Genomic DNA, 22091 nt, shown 5'->3' on the forward strand with positions numbered 1-22091 from the left:
ATATGCATAAGATTACTAATTTATGAAAACATGTTTCAAGTAACACAATTCACATGATTAAGAGACAAAACTTACTTAACTCGTCTAATAACAATGATTTGTAATTGCAGAATTTTCAAACACCTACTATAATTAGAGATAACAATAAAACTCAAGATTTATGTAATTTATCTAATCTACTAATATGGTAAATTCTACACTAAAAATATCCATAATCATAATGTAGGTCCACATATAGTCCAAAATATAGGTCTAGGTAAAATATCATAGATTTTCCTTGAGTATCCAAAATAAAATGAGGCATGTCCATGTCCATCAGATGGTGGCATCATAGTTGTGGACATGATTCCATGAGAGGGAAGAGGAGAAGATGGCATACTTTGTGGAGGAGGTTGGTAAGCATCTGAGATAAGTGTTGGAAGAGGAGAAGGAATAAGACTTCTAATGTAACTCAAGCAGTAATGGGGCCCATTGTAGGTTTTTAACAACCTAAAAGAGTAATTTTACTACTTAATCCTAGTTTGTAAGCCTATTCTCACAAATTTTCCTACCTGGTGTTTCTGGTGTAGGAGCAACTGGGTCAACAAGTAATCGACACCACCGAAACAAATTGCCAATTTGTTTCCCATTTTTGTTTTGGTTCCAGTTGACATCTCTCATTCAACTTGAGAAGCTCAACTATGTGGAACGTGAAAGAGAAAGTTTAAAATACAAATTTGTTCATGAATTTTGTTAGATGTTGTGGAAGCATATACAGGGTACATGACCTTTTTGATAGAATGCCTCAATGTTGTCTCATGGAATTTCGTGATTGTAGATTTTGATAAAATGGATGCCTTAGAAAGCTTTAACTAAATGCCATTGGTAGGTGTTAAAGCTAGTTCTTTTGACTTTTTCTAGCACTTTCAAGACTGGTGAAATGGGAGTTTTGGAACATTGTATGGAATTCCACAATGTTTGAATTGCTACCATTTAGTTAATATGTATGCAAACTATGGAAAGATGGAAAAGAACGTGAACTATTTTGTCACAACCGATGCAAGTATGATTTGGTTGAAATAGCTATATAAACTCTCAAACAAGTGTCCTTTGATAGTTAAAAGTCAATTCGAATCCTATAACAAGCATAAGTAGTGGAAAGAAGACAAAAATAACATAAATAAGAATGCATGGCAAAAATGAAGGATGAAGCACTATAGACAAGATGAAGATAATGTAGAAACAAAGGGAAAAGTAAAGTTTGCATTGATAAACCAAGAATGGATGGGGGATAAGTGAAAAATTTGTAACTACTACATAGGGAAGGGGAGTAGATGCATAAAACAAAGTAAACACTATGCAAATAAAAGGGGAAATGAAACCAAGAAGAGACATGATTAGAATATTGTGGTGAAGGAAAGTGAAGAGGTGTTTTCATTATAGAATTTGATAAGGTGCAAGTTGTGAAGATGCGTTTCATTTTCTTTTCTTTTGAATTGCATATGTGAAAAGGTTGTAAGTATATATAGTGGTATCAGCCTAGGAGGATGATAGTGTGGGTAGTTGTATAGAGAGGGCAGTAGCTAAGAAGAGGAGTAGAGGTTGCGTATGAAAAAAGAAGCCTAGAGGGCAACACAAGAAGAGAATAAAGGGGCATAAATGTGTGAGAGGAGAAAAAGGGAGAGAGGCGAATGGACGACCCAAGTTGTAATTTTTTGTTGCTAAATTGTTTTTCCATTGAATAAGATTGAGTCTATTTGTAAATGCAGAGAGTCTCTGTTGGATATTGGATGATATGTTGTAATTGATGTCAACATGTGTGACATATGTGGAGATTGTTGATGAAGAGATTGTTGGAAAGTTTTTCTGTGTATTCCAATGTTGCAGTTTGATTGGATGAGTTGGTTTAGCTTGTGTATTGTAGATGCGTTGATGCAGTTTAAAGGGTTTCTAGTATGTTATCCTTAGATGGTTCATTCCCATTTGCAGAGGTTCACATAATTATTTAATCGAGTTATGATATTCGGTATTGAGGATGTTATGCAATTGTTCATGTTATCCAGTACTCTGGTTTGTGCTCCATATTTCTCTAGAATTGCTATATCTTTGGTTGTGGATGTGTTCTAGATGTTGATGTGTGTCCTCAATTAGCTTGGTTCATGATTTGGATATCCATAAATGAATCTTTCAGGTTGACAATTAGTTATGTTGTTGTTCTTGAGCTTTGGTAGAGAGATGATGATTCTGATGGTTCAAATTGTTGTGGTTGTTGTGATGCAATTCATGCTGCTTGTGAATATCTTTTGATCGTGTTCTATGCATATTGGTGGTCAAAATTGGTTATTGGGTGGGTTATTGAATATTTTTCTTGTTTGGTGATGTTCTTCGTGTTATGCGATATTCTTGGTGGTTGTAGCATGTTGCGGATGATCGAGGCATTATTTTTGGAGGTGTTGCGTGTTTGCAGTATTGATTTGGGTCTAGACTATGTCTTAGCTAACATTCTTTTAGTCTGCATGTGTTGTTGTAGCATGTGAGGATATTATTTTGTAAATTGTATTGAGGGTTTAGCTGACCTTGAAATATAGGTTGAAGGGTTTGTATAAATATATGTAATAATTATGTAAGATGTATGTCTGCAAGTGTTTGCATTGTATATGCGAGTGGATGATCAATTTTAATATGTGAACACATGATTTGATCTTTCGAAAGTGTGAAGAAAAGAAGTGTTGTAGAGAAGATTGTGTGCTTAACCAAAACTGTACTCAAGCATATGAAGATACTATTTTCACAGTTCATATGATTTGGATTATCGTCCAAATGCTTTTGTAAGTCAGTGAGATTTCTTGTAAGGCATTGAGCCTTCCCTTAAGGTTGTAGCCTTTCTGGGTTTCTTATTTTGAGCAGTGAGCTCTAGGTAGTGTGCCTGAATGCATGTGCATTCCCATTGTAATATTCACATTTACTTCTAATAGGGTATTATCTCATTGTGGGTAGGTTCCCACCGTGGTTTTTTCCTTAACCGGGTTTTCCATGTCAAAAATCTTGGTGTTATGTGTGTTATTGATGTGGTGTTGTTTCATGCTTTAACTATTAATCATCATATCTGTTTTATGATTTAAGTTTCTAAAGTTTTGGTGCAAACTGATTCACCCCCCCTCCCAGTTTGCTGCATTGTTTCCAACAGTCTTTGCATATGCTTGTATTTTGGTGTTTGTGTTTCTGAGTTTTGTGTTGCAGAGAGGAGAGTAGATTCATATTGCATGAAATGGTATAAGGCATTAATAGATTTATCTTTTGGTGCAACGACAACCCTGTTTCTAACAAGTGGTATCAGAACCTAGGTCATGGGTTCAAAGCCATCGCTTGCACTAGGGGGGATTGTTGCAAGGTGTGTGCCCTTGGTCTCCATGTGTTGTGCAGTGCAATACTCAAGTTTGCAACATGGCTTAATCGCCTCCCGTGGATTCAATAAATCTCATAGTTGTATCAAACATTAATATGTCGATCTTTTGGTGCAACGATGACCATGTTTCTAACATTAACTTTCATTAATTAAAATTCTAAACCAAAATTCAATTTTTTCACCTTTACCATATTGATGAGACTTGAATTACAATTAAAAATCTCTAATTAATGGACACATTTTAGTAATTGTAAATTTAACTTGCAAGAGTACAATGGTACTTTGTTAAAATATGCATTTATGTTTTAATGTTTTAACTATATAATTATGTTACGTGAAAGTAAATCCAAAAGATTAAGTATATTACAAACTCATTTGATGATTTAAATTTTTATCAATTAAGTGTGATATAATTCTAGCTAGACATGAATAAAAAATCAAACACAACTAAATTCGTGTTTAAATTAATAATTAAAATCTCAAAAAATATTTAAATGCTAGATATGGAAATTATTAATTAGAAATGTATTTAAAATAAATACAAATTAACATGTACATTTTTTATATTGATAAAAGTGGGTTTTGAAAGGATCCCGACCTTTATATGACAAAGCATCAAACATACAAACAAAATGAGTACTATGACATATCTGGAAAACAAAATAACCTAGCTTAACTAAACAAAAGATGATTTCCAAATAGAAAATAAACTACTAGGAATAGATGAAAAGAAAAGCCTCCTAGAATAGAGTAGGTTAAAATTGCAATTATGTTGGCAAGCACTAAACAACATGAACAACCAAAATATCTAAAACCCCTAGGGATCCAATAAAAGCAAATTTAGACCCAAATTTATTCAACCTCAAACCTTTCACCCGAGTATGGCTAGAAAATATCATTGCAGACACCTTAAATTGTCTTGTCCTAATGAAATAAATATTTTTGATTTATTTAATTATTTTATCCTAAGTCTTCTATTAATTAAATAGATTTTTATTTATTTAATTAATTCATTTATCCTTTTCTATCTTTTCCCTATTTAAATAAATATTTTTATTTATTTAAATTATCCTTTCCCTAAGTTAAATAAATATTTTATTTATTTAATTGGTCCCATTTCCTCGATTAATTAAATAAATCTTCATTTATTTAATTCATTATTTATCTTTTTCCCTCCATGACACATGTCATTTATCCCTTAATTTCCCTCTACCTACTCCTTTCATATTTTATTATTTTCCCTACCTACCCTTTAATCCTAGTCGACCATTTATCATTTTACCTCTTAATCTTATCCCTCCATTTCTTAAGGTGTTCTTTATATAAGAGGATACTCTCATCATTTCAATCCTAATAATAATCTTAATGGAATTTGTAATGCCCCACTAGGAACCCCAAAGGAAAACCCATAACTAAGGGTGAAATATATATTTTTTTAAAAATTATAAATCATTTTAAGTGCATTAATTACTACATTGCACAATAATAACACAAGCAGAAGACTTACACCAGAATTCCTAAAGGGTTACCAACGAAGAATTAAACTAAAAGAAATTCTACAATCACGATTAATCCAATTAACCATCATTATTCATTGAACATAATAAGCCATATGCAATAACAGATTACTCCATTTAAAGATTGAAAGGATACAATATAATTTCTCTTCAACAAAGCATTTACACCAATCATATAGAAAGCTGATAAATAACATCCAAAACTTAGGATTACATTGACCATAAATACATGCCTTCCAACAATACATTCAGAGTTACAACTTAACCAAATTACAAGGTTACATAAGTTCATTGATACAATTGGCCACATGGGTCTCCAAAGAACAATAATATCCAACATGAGATAGAGAATAAGTCACGAACCACAGGAACACCTGCGAAGCCAATCCTCACATGAAGGTATGAACAACAACATCCAATGGGAAGTGGCAATACCACCTGACCATGTGATCCCAAACAGGAATCACCCCACCATGCTAGGAGATAGTAGAGGACCCTCAAGCAAGCATAAGTATGACATGGTCGACAGAACAATATGACTCCATAATGTTCCAAGTGACTCAACATCACAATACACAAGTGGATTGACATCACAATACTCAAGTGACTCGACATCAGAAAACACAAGTGACTCGACATCAAAATACATAAGTGACTCGATGTCACAATACACAAGTGACCCTAAAGAGAGAGTGTCATCGCATAGCTTATGATGGTTACCATGGTAGGCCTCCATAGGTCCCGACCCCCATTTTGGGTTATCCTGGTAATCTTTCTTGAACCTCTGGCTCCATCTAAGTATCATGCGGACCCTACCAACCCTTCATGAAGACAAGGTGGTCAGTTTTCCATTCCAGGCCTTCCCACTACACCTTGAGCCTATACGAGCACTCAAGCATGCACCAGGTACAATATCTTATATAATGTTATAAACTACCCACCTCCTAATCAAATTTTTAGGTTATCACTTATTAACTGACTTTTGAGAGGTTATCCTTCCATCCACTTTGAGTGTGGCCCCCACTCAAAAGCCACTCTCTTAAAGGACACTAAACAAACATGGTCACTCCACGAGGACCCTATGGTGAAGCAGACAACCATAACACCACTGTCTAAATACGAGTGGTCAAAATAAGGACATAACAACTCTCGGTTAACCATAAGAAAAAACACAACATGGTTAAGACAACGAGGTCATTATACATCACTTTCTCAAAAGATACAAATACGCCACAACGAGATGACTGAACCAAAGATGAGAAATAACCACCAATAATACTTTTTGCAAGGAAAGCTAATCTCACTAAGTCCGCACTCAGACAATCTTTGAGAAAACAACATCATAACACTTGCAAATTCATTGATCGAAAATTAAATAAAAACACCCTTCATTTAATGCATCATTCGAAAATGTCATTCATTTCTATATAATTTCCAAATTCAATACTCCAACAAGAATAAGATCCATATTAAATATTCAACCAAATAAAAATATGAATTATAAAAAAACATATGATCTATTTCCAAAAATACATCCAAATTTATCAGTTTGAATTAAAATCCAAAGCCTTGATTTTCAATAAATAAATCTATTAAATCAGTATAAAAACCAACATAAAAAAATAAATTTATAAACTACCATTAAAATTTGATATAATAACTAACTTTAAATTATTGCATCCAATAAAATTTAATGACACATAACAACGCATCGCGAGGGGGAAAAAAGCACGCGGTGGGCCAAGGCCCTACCCGCGGTAGTGCTACTGCCGGTAGTAACAGTCACTACCTACCGGTAGCAGGCACTACCACCGGTAGTACTGCTACCAATTGGTAGCAGTCCTACGGACTGGTAGTGTTGCTACTGTGGTAGCAAGCCAATACCGTCCCACGTGGTGGTATTAGTCGCCACGTGGGCTAGGTTGGATTTATTTTATTATATATACATTTAAAAAAAAAAAATTAATAAAAAACTAAATCACACCCTATTCATCATTTTCACGGGAGCACATTCAGTGCCAAAATTCAAAAATAAGAAATGATATTCCTTAATACGGTAAATGGTAAATTGATAACACACAAGAGCCCCAATTATATAAAGATTTTGGGCAACATAAGAAGAATTTAAAAGATAGGAGAAGGATTATGATAAATTTCTTCACTTCCATCACACAAGAAGAATTCCTTGCATCTTGCAAGAGGCAAATAACCAATTTTTGCCAACATAAGCCCCAAATCTTGGGCAAATAGAAACTAGAAAACACACAACAAACTAATTCTATTCCTTTCTATATCAAATAGAAGAGATAATTCAAGAACTTGATTTTGCAAGAACAAATATCAAACATCAATTTGAAAGATGAATCATTTCTTTTCAACATGCACCCATTTGAAATGAATTCAACAAAATCATCAATAACATACACTCTTTCTTTCATCCAATCATTCAACAATAATTTACAAAGAGATTTACATTTTTCCAACACATAGGAAGCAACTAAAACATTCAAAATTAAATTACAAAACAAGAAGAGACTATCCAACCTTCAAGCAAACTAGGAAGCAAATGGATGGAAGAAACCCAATCTTACAAACCAAAACCAACTCCAGCTCCTCTTCCAAAACGGTTTTCCAAATTTCTCATTCAAAATTCTACCTCTCCTCTTCTTGTGAACTCCTAGGAATATATGGGAAAAATATATTTCAACCTAAACTCTCTAGGTTAAAATTATTCTCCACCAATCAGATTAAACTATTTAAAAAGTAAAAACAATCAGATTTACATTTTTCCATAAACAATTCTTTTCCAACAAAATAAATTACAAAAGTCAAATGGAAAGGTAAAAGGGAAAAGCTTTTATTTATTTCATTTTCTATTTCCATAATACTTTCTTCAACACAAGCATTCCAAATTTAAATGGCAAGACAAATACTTATTTCTTTTCACAATATATTAATGCTACTTGATACAATAAAATAAGCCAATTTAACCATTTAATTCTAGCAAATCATTTATTTAATTAAATCAATAAACTCAAGAGCATAATAATTAACTAATTATGCCAACACAAAAATAACATCATTCACTCAATTAAATAACTATTCAAATAAATAGAAATATGCAAAATGAGGAATGATTAAACGACGACTCACAAGATGACAATACTAAAGTACTCTGACTCGCATATTAGTCAAACAGAAAAGACAACCAACTGACAACACTCACATGAGTGTAATTGCAGGTCAAGTTAGGGTCCAACCACTATCTCCTCCACTCCCATCGGACAAATAAGGCACGCTTAGACCTGTGAAACCAGGTGGAGTCGATACCCCATACTTACTTGGTACTTGTATCTACAATGTGCACCAAAGAACCACACTTGCATATAGACAAATATATAAACAGACACAACATGCACACCGATGAAGGAGAATTGTGACATTCCCTATCTCACTGGAGTGAGTGAAGGAAAATCATCCCCTCACATGCCATTCACTTGCAAACACGCAACATATAAATAATGCATCACACATATAGGGTAAAAGTGTCACTCCATGGTAATGATCCATAAAATAACTTTAATCATAAGCACTGAGATACTGCATGAAAGCATACACCACAAATCCAGATAAAGCATGAAATAACATCGCATAAAGTCTAAATCAATATACAATAATGTTCTGCTGAATAATCAACTGAAGTCAAACATAAGACCAAAAGAGTCTGATCGAGGAGGGGTACTACATCCTCCTCCCCAAAACTAGGCTTACTCTTGGAAGCCTAAAACATATAAGAATAAAGCTCTCTCATCTTCGCTGCATCCTCCCATGTCACTGAGGTTTCATCACTTGGGTCCCATAGGACCCTTACCTGGTTGATGGTACAACCCTTGAGGGTCAAATTTCGATGCTGAAGAATGCACATGGGCTTAATGGAATGTTGCCCATCCTCAACCTGCAAAGCGTTCCAATCAAGAACATGAGTCACATCAGGATGATAAGGTCAAAGAATAGAAACATGAAAGACATCGTGGATGCGGGATAGACTCGGCGATAGGGCAAGATGGTAGGCAACAGGTCCTATCCTCTTAAGGACCTCAAAAGGGCCAACAAAATGAGGCGCCAACTTAGAACCCTTTCCATAATGGATTAGAATCTTCCACAGACACACTCTTAAGAACACACTTGCTGCTCCATCTCACGAAGCATATTCAGACCTAAACTCACCCTATCCTCCAACTGATCCCAACTCAAAGGAGTATGGAAAGGATGACCATACAATGCCTGGAAGGGAGACATGCCTATAGAGATGTGATAACCATTGTTATAAGAAAACTCCACAAGGAAAAGATATTCCTCCCAGTGCGAGTGCTGGTCCATAACATACATGTGAAGCATGTCCTCCAAGACCCGATTCACATGCTCAGTCTGACCATCGGTCTAGGGGTGATAAGATAAACTGAAGTTCAACTGGGTCCCCAAAGCATGTTGAAGTGAGATCCACAATGCTGAAGCAAAGACATAATCTCTATAAAAAATGATCTGCCTTGGGATCCCATGCAACCTCACCACATCTTCCAAGAAGACTCGTGCCACCACTGCTGCTATATAAGAAGATAAAAAAGGAACAAAATGAGCAACTATGGTCAATCTATCAACAATGACCATGATGGCATCATGACGATGCGAAGAAACAGACAACCCCACTATGAAATCTATGGAAATGATATCCCATTTCCAATCCGGTACCAAATTATGTTGTAAAAGCCTTGCAAGGTGCGGATGCTCTGCCTTCACCCACTGAAATTCTAAACACTTAGACACAAAATCAGCAATGTAACATTTCATACCAGACCAATGATATATCTATCTAAGATCTGCGTGCATCTTCTTGACACCAGGGTGTGCCAAATAAGGTGCACAATGGGCCTCAGTCATGATCAAAGTACGAAGACCCTCCAAAGGAGGTACATAGATCCGTCTGAGATGTTGAAGAAGAGAATTTGACTCATGATTATATCTAGAATGTCTACCCTCCAATGGCCTTCCGGACTCCACCACGACTCTAACATCCTGATACCAGATGTCGTGAGGAAGAACTCCAAGAATTCTCTCTCTCAAGTCCACTCCAAGGGACAATGATGCAACCTCATGACGCCTATGACTCAAAGCATTTGCCACTACATTCTCTTTCCCTTGAATATATTGAACCTCAAAATCATACTAGCAGAGGAATTCCATCCATCTTCGCTGTCAAGCATTCAAGTTCGGTTGCTTGAAAATATACTACAAACTACAGTGATCACTATGCAGCTCAAACCGACTCCCCAACATGAAATGTTGCCATCTAACCAATGCATGCTCTACAACTGCCAACTCCAGGTCATGAACTGGATAGTTCAACTCGTGGTCCTTGATTTTGTGAGTTTCATAGGCAACCACATGTCCATCCTACATAAGCATTGCACCTATACCTTCTAAAGAGGAATCTGTGCATACCATAAAATATTTGGATGGATCAGGGACTGCCAAAATTGGAGCACTAACAAGGAGTTCCTTCAAGGTATGAAAAGATAACTTGCACTTCTCTAACCAAACAAACTTCTTCCCTTTCCTCTGAAGAGAAGTGATCGGGTGGCCTATCCGAGAAAAGCTCTGAACAAAGCAACGATAATATGCGGCCAAACCCATAAAAATTCAAACCTCTGAAACATTGGTCGACACTATCCAATCAACAATGGCTTGGATCTTAGAAGGATCCATGGATACACCTTCTCCCAAAACTATATGACCAAGATAGCTCACCTCTGACTGGAAGAAATCACACTTCACCAAGTTGGCATAAAGCTGATTCTCCCTCAAGCACAACAATATCTGTTGCAAGTGGCCCTCATTCTCTTCCATAGATGTAGAAGAAATTAATATGTCATCCAAGAACACAAGGACAAATGATCAAGGTAGGTGAGAAAAATTCCATTCATAAGGCTCATGAAAACCGAAGGCACGTTCGTCAACTCAAATGGCACCACTGTGAACTCATAGTGACCATAACGAGTATGAAACGTCATTCTATGAATGTCTGCATCATGAATGTGCAACTGATGATACCCAAATTTTAGATCAATCTTAGAGAACAACTTGGCTCCCTTTACATGATCAAAAAGATCATCTATACGAGGAAATGGATATCGATTCCTGATGGTTACCTTATTCAGCTGTCGGTAATGAATGCATAACTAAAGAGAACCATCCTTCTTCTTAACGAAGATAACAGGTGCACCACAAGGAGAAACACTAGGATGAATGAACCCCTTGGCCAATAATTCCTCCACTTGCAACTTCAACTCACTCAACTCCTGAGTATTCATCCAAAATGGAGCTCTCAAAATAGGTTCCGCATCAGGAACCAAGTCAATGCAAAAGTCTACGTCTCGCTTCAGAGGTATACCATGAATATCCAAAGGAAACACATTAGCATACTCTTGAAGAATAGGGTGACCATCAAGAGAGATTTCTCAACTCTCTTTCTCACCCACATCCTCAAGAGCAACTGCAAAAAGATGACACCCTCGATGCATGCACTGCTTAACTTGCATAGCGGAAATCATACGTAAGGATATTGATCGCTGAACTCCAACAATCCCCACTTTCCAGCCATGGTCATCTATACACTCTGCTGTCTTTAGACGACAGTCTACATGAGCACTATGAGATGATAGCTAATCCATCCCCAACATAACTCCATAGGACCCCAAAGGGATGAATCGAAGGTCAACTGAAGTAACAAAGGGTCCTAGGTCTAACTCACAACTAGGAACGAAGGCATTGACAGACACACGCACACCGGTAGCCAACTCTACTTGCCACCTATCCACCTTCTTAGCAAACGTGAGCCCACACCACTCCACAAAGGATGAATAAATGAAATAATCTGAAGAACTAGAGTTAAAAAGTATAGAGATAGGGATACCACACAACACACTTACAACCTTAATCACTGTACCCTGATTCTCAGCCCGGTGGTCATCAACTGCAGCAAATACTCTGTGGGATCTACCTGCATCCCCCACTATTGACTCTGATGCTGCTGGCCTTTGACTACACATCTGATGAGAACGCTGAGGGCACTGATTGACTATGTGACCAAACTGTCCACAAGTGAAGCAAGATCCTCTACCAGGTCCCCTACTCCCAGATGACCCACTGGACTGCTGAAAGATTCCCCTACTAGGGGCCTGAGATGCACTCTAAGAGGACTGCCCTGGAAAACTCTGCCTGCTCCTTTGCCAATTCCTGCTCTTCCAATGATGAGAGTTGGCACCCTACTGGCCTTGAGACTATTTCGGTCTCGGCGGCTGCTGCTGCTGTCCACCCTTAGTGGGTGCCTGAGGACCCCTAAAAGGTACACCAGTCTAGGACTGATTCCCTCTTACTCTAGACCCACTGAAAGGTACTCTCTCGATCTGCACTCTAGATTGGACATGATGCATATGACCAAGATTCTTCTCCACCAGCCTGGATTTTGCCACGGATACCTCTACTGAAGTAGGCTCAAATACTCTCACTCCTCAACTAATGCGGTCATTTAGACCCCTCAAGAAGTGCTGAACAAGAATCGCCTCATTATTGCCAATACCAGCATACTATTTGAGCTCATAGAACTTGTGCTCAAACTGATCTACTATCATACCAAACTGGCGCAAAGCATAGAGCTTGTCTACTCGTGACTGCCTCCATTGGGGTGAGAGAAATCATGCTCTGAATCTCTCCAGAAAGATCTCTCATGATATGGTGTTAATGCTCACACCGATCCTCTCCTCCTCTAACCACCACCAGATAGATGCAAAACCCTCGAGACACATGATAGCGCATCTCACCTTGGTGTCGCTACCATATGGATAAATGGTGAAACACTGATCTAAACTGATAAGCTAGGTCTCTGCCTCAAGACCAGTACCTTTACCATCAAAGAAAGGAGGGTTGGACCTCATCAAGTCCCTCATGTGACCCATAATAGCTAGGTCTTGGTCTACTAGGATCTCTCTCCTCCTAGAAGATCTCTCTCTCTCTCTCTCTCTCTCTCTCTCTCTCTCTCCTCTAGAACCCGCTGATGTGACTCCTTAAGTTGAGCATGGAGGGGTTGATTAGCCTCGGGCCTGGGGCCTAGTCTAGCTAGAACCTCCTGAAACATTTGTCGCAACTCTTACCTTTTCGGAACCTCCTCTCCAGGATGTTGTTCTTCCTAATGAACAAACTGATCCAGATCCACACTCGCATGAGTGGGTGGTGGAAAAGGACTATAACGGTCGAAACCTCGACCTCGTCCCCCACCTCTGCCTCTATCGCGGCCACCAACATGGCCACTACCCTTGGCTCTCCTAGCCATGACCTGAACTGCAAAACAGAAAAAGGTTCAGATCTATGACAAGGATAAAATAAGGAAAAACACAAACACTAAGACCCAATCAAAAGGTCTAGTTGAATGGGCTCACTACAAACCCAGAGTACCCAGTGTTGAAACATGGGCTCTTATACCAAATGTAATGCCTCGCCAGGAACCCCAAAGGAAAACCCACAACTAAGGGTGAAATAATTTTTTTTTTAAAGTATAAATCATATTAAGTGCTTTCATTACCACATTGCACAATAATAACACAAGCGGAAGACTTACACCAGAATTCCTAAAGGGTTACCAATGAAGAATTAAACTAAAAGTTAAATTCCACAATTACAATTAATCCAATTAACCATTATTATTCATTTAACATAATAAGCCATATGCAATAACAGATTACTCCATTTAAAGATTGGAGGGATACAATATAATTTGTCTTCAACAAAGCATTTACACCAATCATATAGAAAGCTGGTAAATAACATCCAAAACTTAGGATTACATTGGCCATAAATACATGGCTTCCAATAGTACATTCAGAGTTACAACTTAACCAAATTACAAGGTTACATAAGTTCATTGATACAATTGACCACATGGGTCTCCAAAGAACAATAATCTCCAACATGAGATAGACCATGAGTCACAAACCACAGGAACACATGCAAAGACAATCCTCACATGAAGGTACAAACAACAACATCCGATGGGAAGTGGCACTACCACTCAACCATGTGATCGCAAACAAGAATCACCCCACCCTGCTAGGAGATAGCAGAGGACCCTCAAGCAAGCATAAGCATGACATGGTCGACAGAACAATACGACTCCACAATGTTGCAGGTGACTCAACATCACAATAGACAAGTGGCTTGACATCACAATAATCAAGTGAGTCGACATCACAATACACAAGTGAGTCAACATCACAATACACAAGTGAGTCGATGTCACAATACACAAGTGACCCTAAAGAGAGAGTGCCATCGCATAGCTTATGATGGGTACCATGGTAGGCCTCCATAGGTCCCGACCCCCATCCTAGGTTATCCTGGTAACCTTTCCCAAACCTCCCGCTCCATCTAAGTCTCATGCAGACCCTACCAACCCTTCGTGAAGACAAGGTGGTTGGTTTTTCATTCCAGGCCTTCCCACTACACCTTGAGCCTATACGAGAACTCAACCATGCGCGGGGTACAATATCTTATATAATGTTATAAACTACCCACCTCCTAATCAAATTATTAAGTTATCACTTATTAATTGACTTTCGAGGGGTTATCCTGCCATCCACTTCAGGCATGACCCCCACTCAAAAGCCACTCTCTCAAAGGACACTAAAAAAACATGGTCACTCCACGAGGACCCTATGGTGAAGTAGACAACCATAACACCACTATCCAAATACGAGTGGTCAAAACAAGGACATAACAACTCTTGGTTAACCATAAGAAAAAACACTACATGGTTAAGGCAACGAGGTCATCATACATCACTTGCTCAAAAAATACAAATACGCCACTACGGGATGACTTAACCGAAGATGATAAATAACCACCAATAATACTTTTTGTAAGGAAATATAATTTCACTAAGTCTGCACTTAGACAATCTTTGAGAAAACAACATCATAACACTTGCAAATTCATTGATCGAAAATTAAATAAAAAACACCCTTCATTTAATGCATCATTCAAAAATGTCATTCATTTCTATATAATTTCCAAATTCAATACTCCAACAATAATAAGATCCATATTAAATATTTAACCGAATAAAAATATGATCTATTTCCAAAAATACATCCAAATTTATCAATTTGAATTAAAATCCAAAGCCTTGATTTTCAATAAATAAATTATTAAATCAATATAAAAACCAACAAATAAAAATCAATTTATAAACTACCATTAAAATTTGATATAATAACCAACTTTAAATTATTGTGTCCAATAAAATTTAACGACACATAACAATGCACTATCGCTGGTAGCAACCACTACCGACCGGTAGCAGTCCTACCAACCGGTAGTGCTGCTACCCGCATAGCAGTCACTACCGATTGGTATTGCTGCTACTCACGTAGTAGTCACTACCAACTGGTAGTGCTTCTACCACGGTAGCAACCCACTACCATCCCACGTGGTGGGATTAGCCCACCACATGGGATAGGTTAGATATATTTTATCATATATATATTTTTAAAAATAATTTAATTAAAAACTAAATCATACCCTGTTCATCATTTTCACGGGAGCACATTCAGTGCCAAAATTCAAAAATAAGAAAGGATATTGCTTAATAGGGTAAATCGTAAATTGATAACACACAAGAGCCCCAATTATATAAAGATTTTGGGCAACATAAGAAGAATTTAAAAGATAGGAGAAGGATTATGATAAATTTCTTCACTTCCATCACACAAGAAGAATTCCTTGCATCTTGCAAGAGGCAAATAACCAATTTTTGCCAACATAAGCCCCAAATCTTGGGCAAATAGAAACTAGAAAACACACAACAAACTAATTCTATTCCTTTCTATATCAAATAGAAGAGATAATTCAAGAACTTGATTTTGCAAGAACAAATATCAAACATCAATTTGAAAGATGAATCATTTCTTTTCAACATGCACCCATTTGAAATGAATTCAACAAAATCATCAATAACATACACTCTTTCTTTCATCCAATCATTCAACAATAATTTACAAAGAGATTTACATTTTTCCAACACATAGGAAGCAACTAAAACATTCAAAATTAAATTACAAAACAAGAAGAGACTATCCAACCTTCAAGCAAACCAGGAAGCAAATGGATGGAAGAAACCCAATCTTACAAACCAAAACCAACTCCAGCTCCTCTTCCAAAATGGTTTTCCAAATTTCTCATTCAAAATTCTACCTCTCCTCTTCTTGTGAGCTCCTAGGAATATATGGGAAAAATATATTTCAACCTAAACTCTCTAGGTTAAAATTATTCTCCACCAATCAGATTAAACTATTTAAAAAGTAAAAACAATCAGATTTACATTTTTCCATAAACAATTCTTTTCCAACAAAATAAATTACAAAAGTCAAATGGAAAGGTAAAAGGGAAAAATTTTTATTTATTTCATTTTCTATTTCCATAATAATTTCTTCAACACAAGCATTCCAAATTTAAATGGCAAGACAAATACTTATTTCTTTTCACAATATATTAATGCTACTTGATACAATAAAATAAGCCAATTTAACCATTTAATTCTAGCAAATCATTTATTTAATTAAATCAATAATCTTAAGAGTATAATAATTAACTAATTACGCCAACACAAAAATAGCATCATTCACTCAATTAAATAACTATTCAAATAAAAGGAAATACGCAAAACAAGGAATGATCAAACGACGACTCACAAGATGACAATACTAAAGCACTCTGACTTGCATACTGGTCAAATGAGAAAGACGACCGACTGACAACACTTACATGAGTGTAACTGCGGGTCAAGTTAGGGTCCAACCACTATCTCCTCCACTCCCACCAGACAAATAAGGCACGCTCAGACCTATGAAACCAGGTGGAGTCGATACCCTGTACCTACCCGATACTTGTACCTGCAATGTCTTGCACCAAATAACCACATGCACATATAGACAAATATATAAACAGACACGACACACACACACACACCGATGAAGGAGAATCATTGCATTCCCTGTCTCATCGGAGTGAGTGAAGGAAAATCATCCGCTCACATCCCATTCACTTGCAAACACGCAACATATAAATAACACATCGCACATATAGGGTAAAAGTGTCAGTCCATGATAATGATCCATAAAATAACATTAATCATAAGTACTGAGATACTGCATGAAAGCATACACCACAAATCCAGATAAAGCATGAAACAACATCACATAAAATCTGAATCAATATACTATAATGTTCCACTAAACAGTCAACTAAAGTCAAACATAAGGCCAAAAGAGTCTGATTGAGGAGGGGTACTACACAATCAAGCGTTCAAACAATCAAGCGACATCACTACCACAATCCATTCTTTTTTGAGATTTGTGCACATAGAAAATTTGAGAGCAAGTATATCAAACAAGATCAATGGAGATAGGAGACAATGGAGACCAAACCCTACTAGGCATGTGAATGGTATTATTGTTTGATTTGTTGATTTGCATGTTTTTTAGGTTTCTTCATTGGTGTATGGTGAATGCTTTATTGTAGAACTAGGGTTTTGTTGTGGTTGGATCTTCTGTGGTTTTGCAATAGTTTATCATCATCATTTTTCACTGTATACAACCATCTTCCAAGTCATCATAACTTAAGAGAAGTAGGGGGTAGTGAGTGCAAGAGGAGGAGACAATCCATTCACAAAGGGACCATCCATGGACACAACAAAAGTACGAACAAAAGAAACCAACTAATGAAAAACTTCTATATTAACATATATATTTTTACTTATATTAAATTTAAATCTTAGTTTAATTATTGTAAATAATTATTTTCACAATAAACTATCAACAAGTCACGTTTCAAATTTAATTAATATTATTGATTATAAATAATCACTGTTAATTTTCACATATCCTTTATTTTAACTCTTAAATACCATGCTAAAATTAAATTAATTTTTAATATTAATTTCTCTACATTGAAAAAAAGTTGAATAAATAATTAAAATAAAAAACTAATTTAATTCACTTTCTCTCTTACCTTGTTTGGAAGCACACCACTTAAATTTCATTACTTTTGGTTTGCAAGAAGGTAACAAAACAAGAAAAACATGAAACTTGTACAAGAAGCCATTATATTCTTATGACTACTCTTTTATTTTTATTTTTATAGTGAATCTTTTTAATGATTTAATTTTTAGTCCCTACCTATCCTATCTATAGGCAAAGACTAATGTTTTCATTGAGCTGTTTTGCAATTAATAGATTGCTCAAGAATTGTGTTTGGACTTATCCTATAGTGTGTAGGAATTATATTATATACATTGATTTTGTTTTCTATTGTTCTATTTTTTTATTTTCTCCCTAGTATTTTATTTGTTTTTTTATTTTCTCCCTAGTATTTTATTTGTTTTTTCATTTGCACAATTTAGAGAAAATCATTCTAGAGAGATGAAAACAAGTTGGAGGGAAACTTTCTAGTCTACTTATACTTTGCACGTGTCCTTATTAGGTGGGTAGGTGGCATTTTGCAAGCTGGCTCACATGCCTTGTCTATGATGCAACATTTTTAATTTTTACTTACTGTGGAAACTCATTCAATATTTACTAGCTTGAAAGGAAAGCCTTGGTTTTTTTTTTTATCATGAGCAGGATGAAGCAGAGTTAGACAATGGTGTTGTTGATTACATGACACAATTTGTGCAGAATCTTGAGGTGAATCACTTGTCATGGTTTCAACATCTGCTAACTTGATAGCATGCATTTTGATTTTTCAATTTTGTTAATGCTTGAAAGAGTCTCATTTGGCATATAGCAAAAATATAAGTATGGATGGAGGAAATGGGTTGTTTGAATCAAATATTCAAACTTGTTTCCATCATCCAACAATGGAGATACTTGCAATAGATAAACACATGCAAATCCAAAAGAAAATCAAACACACACATGCATTAAACAAAAAATATCACTCCATTACACTTCTATCAACCAAGATCTTGTGTTCAAGGATGATGTTCTCAGAAGCACAGGCACAAAAGGCTATGACAAATGAAGATTCGAGATGAAGAATTTAAGATGATTGAAAGAGAAAGAAAAATGCCTGATAACAAGAATGTAAAATGTAAAAGATGAACTAAATGCTAGATAGATTGAAATGCGAGAGGGTCTAGATTAAAGAGAAATTCTTCAGGTGGATCCAAATTGTGGGATGGATATGTGATAATAGGAGATTATGTTGGCATTTGGCATTATAACAGACAATGAGAGATTGTTGGCATTTCAATAAGGATATTGAGAAGGTTGTTGATGATTATGGATATAACTGATTAAGGATGTTTACTATCTTAATATTATTATTTTGTCATTGATGTCAAGAAATTGATTTTCTAATTTAGTATGATGTTGCCATATCTTGAGAAATATGATTTGATGAGTATAAAGATGTTGGTAAAAGACACAGAAAGAATATGATGAATAAGGGGATGAATAAGGTATTCAATGGGCAACTATTACCGAGTCAGACAATGATGAGATCATGATGATTAGATTGTTTTAACATCATACATATGTTGTAAATTGTAAGGTTAATACTATACTATGTTACCGAGCAAAGAACCTAGTCGGTAAACCCTAAGGAGCCTAGTCGGTAAACCCTAAGGTTATCGCTATCGGTTAATGAAGGTGGAATGTCTACCGAGTGAAGTTTAGTATTTACTGAGTTGTTACGGAGTTGTTACCAAGTTGTAACTGAGCTGTAACAGGATACATTAAATGGTTACATGCGTTATTTAATGAAGGAAGCTGATGAGCTGGAGCTGATTAAATGATTGGTATGCCGTGCATGAAGTTTTTTAATGAATCTATGGCAAAGGAAAATTGGCATGAAGATCTACAGTGCAGATTGAGCCGCATTACCCTAGCACAAGTTCCAAGAAATGTATGCAAGTTCCTAGGTGGGGTAAAACATTTCTGATCGAAGGATACATTGAACCTAGACAAGATTGAAGGTCTAATGGTTATGATTGATCATGAGAAATGTGATCAAAGAGATTAAGCGGTTAGCTAATTGTTTATAAATAGGGAGCTATTGATAAACAATGCATGCGGGCAAATGTATGCACAAGGATGCTACATAGTGATTACCGAGCACAGAAGCTTGAAGACCTGTTTGAATAACAAAGTATAGAAGCCCAGCAGATGGAGAAGATTAGTTCTATGTCTAGATTGTATTGAGCAAAGAAGAATATGCTTTAACATTTTAGATGTGAAGTTGCAGATAGATTTTATTACTGTTATTTTGTGAAAGTGATAGAAAATCTCTTAACCGAGTGGACTTAATAGTCTTATTTGTAAAACCCTCTAGCAAGGTGACATTCTGATTGAGTGTTTGAAATCCTTTAAGAAGGTCACTTCTAACAAGGTGAAGATCCTAACAGATCTGAGGGAAATCCCTTAACTGGGTCACATCTAGCAACGTGTTTGTAATCTTTAACATGATTTGATTTGAACTGAGCATACTCTAGAAGAGTATATTTCTTAGTGGGTCTGAAATCCCATAATGGTTTTTCCCTATTTGGGTTTCCACGTTAAATCTGGTATTATGAGTGTTATGATGTTTATATGCTTTTGAGTTTGCATGTTTAGCAGTTTTGGTTATATTACTGAAGTATATGTTACCGAGGTTGAATCTGATGTTTTTATGGAAGATTAAGTTTGTATGATTCACCCCCCCCTCTCATCTTGTTGGCTATTGGATCTATACTTACATTAAGTATCAGAACTATCAGATTAGTGGTATAGGAAGAATGAGTGGTAAGGAGAGAAGATAGGTAATAATGGGAAATGGTAAGTGGTAAGGAGTGTTTATTGTTTATTTTGAATATATGGAATGGATAAATAATGAAATATATCTTTATTTAATCGATTTAATGAATTAATAATATCAATATATTGATAATATAAAGGAGAATGAATACATTATGATATAGTGAATAATGGATAATGGAAATAATGAAATATGAATATGAATATTAATATAATGAATAGTATATAATGAAAAATGAGGAATTAATATTATAATGGATCCACGTTCATGATGATTAGAAAATTGAGATTTGATAAGAGGACACTTTGTAATGAAATTTTTTATGTGTCTACAATAAGCTTCCTTTGTGTCCCAATAAACCATAAAAATATTGGACACCTATGCTAATAGTTCTTTGTAGGCTCCCTATGCTTCCAAACATTGTGCTTCTAGCCATTCAAAAGCAAGATTTTGTTAGCATGATCAAACCACTCTATGGCCGATAGTGTGGTCATAGGATGATGTAAGAGACTTGGAAAATAATACCGATTTCCTACTAAAGCAAATTATGAAACCATCTATGCATATTTGAATATTTATTTATGGATAGGTCATTAACACCAAACTTTTTCACTACACCATTTCCATTACCGCATCTGTGGAAGGTATAAACGCGTTTTTGTTATTTGCATTTTTTCAGTCTTTCAGTTTTTGGTTTTTTCTTTTAAGGTTTTTAGATTTGGTTTTTCCCTAACCCCTTTCTTAGACTAACAAAGTGGTGCAACTATCTAAACCATATTGTCGAGGGTCCCCTTTTTCACATTTTGATTTTGATTTTCTAAAATTAACCTAACAAGTGTGCTTGCAGGTGGGGGTGGTTATCAAAACTACTAATCATTTTGTTGCAAGGGTAATTTTAGTGTGTGTCTTCACATTTCAATTCCTAGTCTAATTAGACTCACACATTTTCATTACTCTATTTCTTTGTTTATTTAGGGTTAATTAACCTTTCTTGAAGTATCTTGTGCCTTTGGTATGCTTGTGTTTATATTAGAACCCTAAAGGTGACAACAAAAGTATCCTCTCCCCTTGCCTTCCATTGGACCTTGAGTGTAAGAGAAATTATTATTGTCTTTTAGAGGGCCTGCCTCCCATCTTGCGAGAGGGAATGACCCAAGCGGTATTTTGTTTTGGTGCGCTATATAAAAGATTGTGGTTTTAGACAAAAGTATCTTATCACTTGGTGTCGATGTGTTATACCGACGTTTGTCTCCTCAAGTACTCATAGTGGTGCGTAAAACCCGCAAGGG

Source organism: Cryptomeria japonica, chromosome 5 (assembly GCF_030272615.1).
Source record: "Cryptomeria japonica chromosome 5, Sugi_1.0, whole genome shotgun sequence".
Classification (NCBI taxonomy): Eukaryota; Viridiplantae; Streptophyta; class Pinopsida; order Cupressales; family Cupressaceae; genus Cryptomeria; species Cryptomeria japonica.